This window comes from Benincasa hispida, chromosome 10, assembly GCF_027475165.1.
Source record: "Benincasa hispida cultivar pf3 chromosome 10, pf3_genome.v1.1, whole genome shotgun sequence".
In the NCBI taxonomy this organism is placed as follows: Eukaryota; Viridiplantae; Streptophyta; class Magnoliopsida; order Cucurbitales; family Cucurbitaceae; genus Benincasa; species Benincasa hispida.
This window is the reverse complement of record NC_143487.1, coordinates 37,519,371-37,529,361: the sequence shown is the minus strand read 5'-3', so window position 1 is coordinate 37,529,361 and position 9,991 is coordinate 37,519,371.

Genomic DNA, 9,991 nt, shown 5'->3' with positions numbered 1-9,991 from the left:
CAACCAACTCCCAGCAAATGCATCGACTACAGCAACACGAACAACCGTAAACACATGAACACAACGGGGAAGACACCACCAGAAAGAAGCCTTAGGTATTCTCGGAGTGAGAATCCAAAGTGTGGTCTTCGGTGAGTTTGGTAGAGGTAGGAAGAAGAATCGATCATGCAGGCGACAAGTAAGTGGGAGAGAATATGAAGTTATCACATAGCAAAATGCTTATCACTTAGAAGAAACTACATGATCGTGTAGATTTTATTGAACGGTCATTTAGAATATAATAAGCGATCGTTTAGCAATCACGTCACAGTATACGATTGTTTAGGAAAGCTAACCGATCGTTTAGGACTTAGTGTGAATCGTTTAGGCGCTAGGTGGGCGATCATTTAGGTGCGAGGTATGTGATCATTTAGATGCTAAGAAACTATCGTATAGGCTCTCGATTTACTTAAGCGATCGTTTACGTTTCCACACCAATGCCAACCTTCCAATCTTTTTTCGTACCATTCAAAATGAAACAGATTTCATTTTTATTCATCGATACAATAACCGACGTTGTTGAAATTTTAGGACTAAATTGAAAAAACACAAAACTTAATAATTAAAAGTGTAATATTTTAAAATTTAAAGACGAAATAGAATCTAAATCCAAAAACATTTTTTTTCTTCTAATTTAATTTATGTTTTTAATTAGTAACTATTATTTTTTAAAAATATTTCGTCTCAACTAACTTTAGCTTACACACATGTCCCTGGTGTGTTTCTAATTTCTGTGACATACTTTGTTGGTTTTAAAACTACCAAATTTCATTTACTTATTTTTTGACATTATATTTTTAGTTCTTTAATTTGGAAGAATTTATATATTTGATGATTAAATGTTTTTTAAGTGTAACTTCTTAGTTCATGAGTTTTTTAAACTAACTAAATTCTAAGTCTCAGTAATTTTCGAGTGCTTTTTACATATATAATTTTTATATTAAAATACTTCAAATATATGATATATTATATTTGTTAAACTTAAAAAACGTAGATATTTTTCAATTTTCATATATTTAACTCAATCATTAAAAAATTGAAAGACCTTGATACCTTTCTCGATCTTTTGGTATTAAGTGTCAAATCATGCACAAAATAACTGTCTCATCTAACATGCTTAGTTTTGGATTGGAAAGTAGGATAAACACTTAAATGAACTACACACCATAGTATACCGGGAGTTATAACAAAGAAATTTGTAAATAAAAAAATAAAGAAGACAATCATACTAACTTAGTAGTAGCAGTCGCCTAATACCAAGACTCAGCTTCGTACTCAAGTGGGAGATTTTGATTTTTTGTTCTTAAGTTTTAAAAACTAAATCTATTTCCTCTCAATTTCTTTCAACGATTTTCATCTTTCTTAAGTAAAAGAGTTGTATTATTAGCCATATTCCAAAACCAAAAACAAGTTTTCAAAAATTATTTTGATAAAACTTGACATGACTTTTGAAAACGTTGGTAGAAAGTAACAACAAAATGAAATTTACAGTAAAATACATATTTTAAATTTAATTTTTTAAAACTAAAAACAAAAAACTTACCCAACGAGGCTTAAAAAAAATACTTTTTGTTTTTCATTTTTCCTAAAAAATCTCGAATGTTCTTTAACAAAAGTGACAAAACCACGGGTATGAAATTTGTGAATAAATAAGCATAAATTGTGAAAATAAAAATATAAAAGCTACCAAAATGGGGCTTAGTAAATAGCTTTTCAAATATAAAAGGATCATAGATTACAACCCACTTTTCAATATATATATATATACATATACACACACCGGATAAAATAATAAAATAGAAGTAGTACTACCATATGTTAAAACACGTTTATAGAATGTGTATCGCGATAAATGAAAAATAATTTTAAAGGAAGACTCATTTTTTTTACGTTTGTTAGTGTTTATCAATGTTTCGCATTCGTACTAACAGGTGGACTCTAGTTGAAAATTCGTAATCAAGTAGTGTAATCTGAATGACGAGCATAAGGTGGTCAATTGAATTGTATCTGAAAATTACGTCATATTGTTATCGTTACTGTTATGATTATGATTATAGTTATGACTATGGTTACCATCATTGTTTACTGTTTCAGAGAAAAAACTATGAATTTTGATATATTTACTATTACAATTGTTACAGTTTGGCTCTCATAGGTAAAAATAACCATCACAGTTACAGTAAATCTGACAAAAATTCTTAATTTTAGGAAAATGCGATCAAAAGTGATCTAATTACATCTGCAATTGAAACTTATTAAGATTGATCTGTCAATAAAATTCAATTACGATTATACTATTTTCGTTACGAATCGATAAATATGGCCTAAAAGGTAATTACATACCCTATACTTAAAATCAGACCGACAGTGGTACCCTATACACATATATGACAAATATTCAAAACAGGATTTAATGAATAATAATAATAACAAGAAGAAGAAGTGAAGTAATGTTTAATTTTTGAATAAAATATGTTGGGGGAATACCATAATAAAACCATAGCTTAAGAGATGGGACATAGGATTCTGATTAGGTCAAAATATTGGACTTTTCCAATCGTCTCAACTACGGCAAATGAAAAATAATTGTAAAATAATTTAAGCAATGCCAGCATGGTTTAGTTGACTTCTATTCTACATTTTGTTTCTTCCTCCCATTTGTCTTCTTCTAATTTACTCTTTTATTGTTGAATGCTAATTTACTTTAAATTTACACAGGAAAGAGATATATATTATTTATAATACTATATTCTTAATTAAGTTTTAACAAAAAGATTTGAACGTGCAACCCACATTATTAAAAAGTAAAATATCTAACTAATCTAAATTATGAGAATCAATCTCAAAACTAATTTGACTATGAAAAAAAGTAATATATCTATTTTATAGAGTGTCGGAAGTCTATTGATTTTTTGATGGAGAATTCTCAACATTATTAAAACAAATCCGTTTTACTTTTTTTAGGTAGGCATTTATTTGTTTATGATTTATTCTTTAGTTAAGATAAAAGTGAGAGCAAAACAACCTTTATTATAAAGTCAAGGTTTTGAATGTCACACGAACAAGTAAAAAATTGAAGTTCTAATTTAAAGTTAAAATAGTACTATTTAATTTTTATATAAAATTTTATATCTATCATAAATAAATAATATCTCAAACTTAGTTTTTATAATCATAAACCTTGATTAATAATAAAATAAATTAGTTTAACTGTATAGAAGATAGACACCAAGATATTTTATTATAAAAAATAACTTTAAAATGAAAATGATCTTATATGTCTATATATACTTTTGTCTATTATAATAAAACTTCATATCTCGCGTCACTAATCTGTGAAGGGTTAACTTACTTATTATGGTTATATCGAATGGACAAAAATATAATGGAGTGATCCGATAGTTAACAAATGTTGATTAATTGGGTTAAAGAGTATAACCGATTAATCTCGGATCGTAGGAGTCCATGGTCTATAGGTCCATGAGGTCCCTTAATAGCTCATATCGGACTAAACCTTAGAATAGTGTGACGAACAATTTGAAGTGTTTGAATTTGGTTTTTTGAGCAAAGCATTAAATATATACGATATATTTAACCTAATGTTTAATTGTGAATTAAACATAAAGAGAGAGAAAATAGAAGATATTTAAATAAGATTTAAATATCAAGATTATGAATAAGGATTCATATTGATTGTGATTAGTGTTGAATTTAATATTAAATTAAATTAATTAAATGGTTTAATTCATTATTTAATATTAACTTAATTTTAAGATTAATTATTAGAATTAATTTTGAAATTAAATGGAATTGGTCAAAATTGCATTAAAAGTCAAAATAGTTGACTAGGTCAAAATTGCATCAAAAGTCAAAATTGTTGATTAGGTTATGCAATAAACGTCAAAATGTTGACTTTTGACTTTGAAAGTCAAAAAGTCAAAATTGTCAATTTTGGACTTTGAGAGTCAAACTTTGACCTTTGACCAAGTTAGTAGAATGATTCAACAATTTTGAGTGGGAAATTCCAACATTTGCATTGCTAAGTGTTGTTTTGACTTGAAGACACTTGTCCCACTAATCCCACTTTGAGTTAGTGGTGTCAAATTCTCATTAAACTCAAATTTGCATGTTTTGCATGATATGACTTTTAAAAGGAAGAGTTTTATGAATTTTAGCTCTCTTGGCCAAGTGGACTTTTATGAGATTATTTGATAATCTTAATCTATATTTCCTCAAATCCTTAACATTTTCTTCTCTAAATTAGTCACTCACTAGATCCCACCATCCCATTATCAGGCCAGAGAATAATTGGGAATACTCTGTTTATGAGGAGATTGGAGGTGATTTGGAGAAGATTTGAGACTACAAAGGTTGTACATCTTCTTTCCCTTTGTTCTTAATTTAATTGCATGCTTATTCTTTGAAATTAACCTAATTAGAGTACTTTAGATCCGTTATTTTTTCTGCTACGCATGTGTTCGTTCCATCAATTGGTATCAGAGCATGCTTAAAGTACTCAATTTTAGTTAATTTTTGTATAAGGTGGGCATTGATTAATGTGATGAATGTGTGTTCTAAAATGGATAATTTCGGTTTTGGCATCCAAATTCTCTCTTGGGTTGTAATAATTATTGTAATTGCCCAGTGTTTTATGGGCTTTAATATGTTGCGAAGGGTCTGTAAATTTGCTAGAGTCATTAGATTGTTTTTAGGCTGTAATTGCTTGGTTCCGTCAAAGTGGATAACTTCAAATTTGGTGAAGAAAAACTTCCAGACCCATTAGCTGCTCCTAGACTCGGTTTGACTTGACGACCTAACTTGGATTGGCGTCTGACTCGCATAAAGGGTGCTTGACACATGTAGCTGTCTCAGACCCAGTCCAAGACCCGAAAGCTGGTTTAGACTAGACCCGTTCGACAGTCCAGGCCCAAGCCCCACGCGGCCCGCGTCAGCGCTCCAGCCTAGCTTCGTCTGTGCCAGGATCCATGCCAGCCCTAGCCGTTTCGCGTCCGTTTAGCCGCTCTAGCTGACCCGTTGACTTACACGCCCGTCTGATCCATCGACCCGTGTGTGCTTGGTTGGTGACTCAGCCAGTCCAGATGGTTTGGATCGGTCTGGTTCAATTGTTTTGATCAATTTTGACTGGGTTTTGGACGATTTTAGCTGGTTTTGCAGTTTTGAAGGCCGGTTTGAGTGTTTTTCAAGCGGTTTAAGCTGGTTTGAAGTGTTTGGAGGCGGTTCGAGGCTTTTTTCTATTTATTATTGTAATAATTTTAGCTTTTAACTAGTTTAGGATGCCAAAACTAATCCATTTTAGTGTGTTTATTTAATTATGCATTGTGAATGTATGAATAAAATAATTTATTTATTGTATGCATAGGATTGGTGTCCTAATTCTCCCGGAATCTCGTTGTTTGTAATTATACACATTGTTTATGAATAAAATAATTGTTATTTCATTATGACATTTACTCATATCTAATAAACAAAGCTCTATGGTTATCTTATGTAAACTTAAGTGTGTATATGTGATATACAAGTGGATCATGTCTTAAGTGAAACCTAAATAGGTCTGCAGTATAAGGATTAAGGTGGAATACCTGATCCTGGTGACACTACGGATGTGGCCCCCTTTGTAGAAGTTTGCAAGTGTTGTAAACTATTACAGATAATAGATTCTGACCATTCATATGGAGACATGCGAACGGGGGTGTCCTATACAAAGAGTTTGTATAAGACCAGACCATGAGATGACTAGACTTTGTATATAACGCCGTTGATACTAGAGACTTATATCTCACATAAACGACCATAGGTGATATGACCTCAATCCTGAGTGTTTTAGGAACTCTTGCCTTTGAAGATGACTCTTTGATTAGCATGGGTGAAAGTGGCTAGATTTTCAACTCAACATGCCTACCTTTTTGGGGACTTATCTGATTTTGGAGCTGGGAACTCAATTACACAAGGTGGAATTCACTCCTTCCTCGAAGCAAGAATAAGTAGATAGATTGCTCCCTTAAAGGGCTGATTCTGGGGCTTGAACATAGTGACCACAACTTCTCTTTGGAAGAGAGGACTCAGTCATAGTAGAACTATGACTTATGTTTATTAGAGGGATCAATGGTACTTAAGGAGTTAGATGTAACTACAAGGGCATAGCGGTTATTGGCGAGCTGTACTTACGAGCGATCTGTGAAGGGTTGTCGCACTGTTGGTTGGTTAAGATAGACACATAATATATCTATAGTAAGAAGAGTTAAGCTATTGGGCTTTAGTGGAGTGCTTAACAGTTAACGGATGATGGATCTCGTGGCTAAAGAGTTTAGTCAGTTATTCACGTACCGTTGGAGCTTCATGCTACAAGTCCATAAAGTCTCCTTGGTAGCTCAATGGATTCAAGTTGAGGATCAGTTCTTGGTGTTGATTTGAAATGTTCAAATTGACAAGAGATAATTCGATTATATATGATATGATCGGTGTAGTGTATGAGATATATCAAGTGGAGGGTTAATGTAAATGAGATTTATATTAAGTGCCATGGAATAGAAAAAGAGCTATGGTTTGTATGTTTCATGAGATGAAATATTAAAACTATAGGTTATAAATATAGTATGATAAATTGGTTATCATTTATATTTATAATAATATTAATTATTGGATAATTATCTTTTTTTCTCTAATAACCAATTGAGTGAGAGGTTATTGGTGGTTTCATAGTAACCGTGAGATAAAAGAAAAAAAAATGTTTTCTTAATTTTAGTAAGATTAAAGATTTACAAAATTGTGAATTTCGAAAATCACTCACGAAGAGTTGTCAAGTAAATTATATTTACTAAATGGCAACTTGGAGTTAACTAAATGATCGTAGAGTGTTCTTACACGATAAACACTCAGCTAAACAATGAGCTAAACGATCCCTTAGCTTTTGCTAGATGATCACATAACTTTTACTAAACGATTGGGCATCGACCTATATGATAGGCTATTCCATCTCCCACTTGCTCAATAGTTTACACGATCATTCTTCCTCCAGTTTTCTGCCTCAAACCAAGTCCACACAGAGCCCACACTCTGGATTCTCACACCGAGAATACTGAGGTAACCTTATTGGTGGTGTCATACTCAACTTGACATAATCGAGGTTATGTGGAGGCTGTTCGCGGTGTTCGGGGTGTTTGTGACCTTGGCGATTGCTTAGTTCGAGTGTGCTGTGATTGTGCAGTATAGAGGTCATGTTAGACGAACGTTCGTATGTTGTTGTATTGCTATGATCGAGCGTTCATGATCAAGGAACTTGAAGATGAGTCTTCAAAGGTTTGTTCATTCCTTCCCTTGATCTTTTAGAAAAGCATGCTATAATTTCTGTTTAATGCATAATCGTATGTTTTCGTTTGTGATTGTAATTGCAATGTTCATACATAATTGAAATTTGGAAAGATCATTTCGCTGCTCATGGAAATCCTTGTGTTCGATTTCCTTTACATATTGTATGCCATGTAGATTTAAAATCCCACCATAGAATAAGCATGTAGCATTCATTGCAAGTATATTGTAAGTGTTATAATATATAGTATGCATGTGTATGATAACATTGTTTTTTATATAAGTTGTTATATTAATGCATGGAATGGATGTTTATATAATTGTTATATAAAGTATGTGAAATGCATGTTATAGGTTTATTGTCTATGTTATGAGTGTTATAAAAGGAGATAGACTTTAAAATCTATAACAAAGATAAAAGCATGCTCACTTAGGGTTAACGGAATCCAAGCAATCCTGTTTTAATAGTTAAAATAGGTCGATATCTTGTAAAACTAGCGGTTACAAGAATAACTCACTTGGGGAGATGTCTCAAACTCGATTGCACTGATAATTGCGCCAACAGTGCAGTGACTTCCCCCACTACTATTGCAATCTCAGCCCATTCGAGGTCTTTGCATAAATGAGTCTGTCTAGTAATAAGAGCTGATGAATGAGCTACCTTCCTATTTAGAGTATCTGCCACTATATTTGCCTTTCCTAAGTGATACAAAATCTCACAATCATAATCTTTCACCAACTCTAACTACCTGTGCTATCTTATGTTTAACTCCTCCTGAGTGAAGAAATATTTTAAACTCTTATGGTTGGTGAAAATTTGTATCTTCTCTCCATACAAATAATGCCTTTAGATCTTTAAGGCAAAAACTATTGCTGCCAACTCCAAATCATATGTGGGATAATTTCGTTCATGGTTATTTAACTAACGAGAGGCATAAGCAAACCTTACCCTGCTGCATCAGCATGCACCCTAACCCTTTCTTGGAGGCGCCATTGTAAATAACGAAACCACCTGTTCCATCTGGTACGATAAGAATTAGAGCAGTAACCAACGTCTGTTTGAGATCCCAGAAGCTGTCCTCATAAGCCTTGTTCCAAACAAAGGAAGCTCCTTTCCTAGTCAACTGAGTCAAGGGAGTGGCTACACGAGAAAAATCCTTCACAAATCGTCGGCAGTAGCCTGTTAACCCCAGGAAACTGCGCACCTCACTAACTGTGGTTGGACGAGGCCAACTTGTAACTGTCTCAATATTTTCGGGGTCAACAAATACTTCTCCTTTTGACACCACATGTCCTAGAAAGGATACCGGCTTCAACCAAAACTCATATTTAGAGAACTTAGCATATAACTTATTCACCCTCAAAGTCTCTAAAACTTTTCGTAAATGCTCCTCATGTTCTTCTTCTGTCTTGGAGTAAACCAAGATATCATCTATGAAAATTATCATAAAAGTGTCAAGGAATTCCTTGAACAACCTATTCATTCGACCACAAATATTGCAGGAGCATTCACGAAATCAAACGACATCACGATAAACTCATAATGCCCATACTTGGAACAAAAAGTCGTCTTGGGTATATCACTGTCCTTTATCCTCAACTGATGGTAAATTGACTGAAGATCAATCTTAGGGAACACCGTAGCTCCTTGCAATTGGTCGAATAAGTCATTAATCCTGGGAAGTTGATACTTATTTTTTATAGTCATCTTATTCAACTCTCTATAGTCGATGCGACGCAACAATCCATATCTCTTTTTCACAAAAAGTACTAGTGCACCCACGGTGACATACTAGGGCATATGAAACCCTTATCCAACAACTCTTGCAATTGAATCTTAAGCTCTTTCAATTCTGCTGGAGCCATCCTCTATGAAGCTTTCAAGATAGAAGCTGTGCTTGGCTCCAACTCAATAGCAAAATCTATCTCTCTATGTGAGGGTAAACCTGGGAGATCCTCTTGAAAAATATCTGGGTAGTCTCTCATTACTGGCTCTGAAGTCAAGGAGAACTCAGCCTTTCTAGTGTCAACAACACTAGCCAAGATACTCCAAGTACTTTGGTTAAGCAACCTATTGGCTTTCATAGTCAAAATTACTTTGGGTTGGACCACGGTCCTCTCCCCTTTAAACTTAAAGCTGGCTTCCGTAGGAGGGTTAAAAATCACCTCCTTGTGGGAGCAGTCTATACTAGGATGATCAGCAACCAACCAATCCATACCAGTATCACATCAAAATCAAGCATGTTTAGAACTAACAAGTTCACATCGAATGTATGATTTGCTATTTCTACTCGACATGCCTTTATCTTTTCAGTAGCTAACATGATTTCTCCTGATGAAGTAGAAACTGATAGAACATACTGTAAGGATTCTAATCCTAACATGACATGCTTTACAAATGCTAATGATATGAGTGAGTGAGATGAACAAAAATAAAGAAAAAACCAATGCATAGTGTTCCAAGATTGGGAGTGTACCTGTCATAATGGTGCCAGACTTCTCGGTCTTCTATTGAGTGGTAGAATACACTCTACGTTGTTACTGCTGACGACTCGAACTAGCCTGATTCGAGCTTGCAAGCTGGCTGCTATTATCAGATGCATTCCTCTTGGGGCACTTCTCCCAC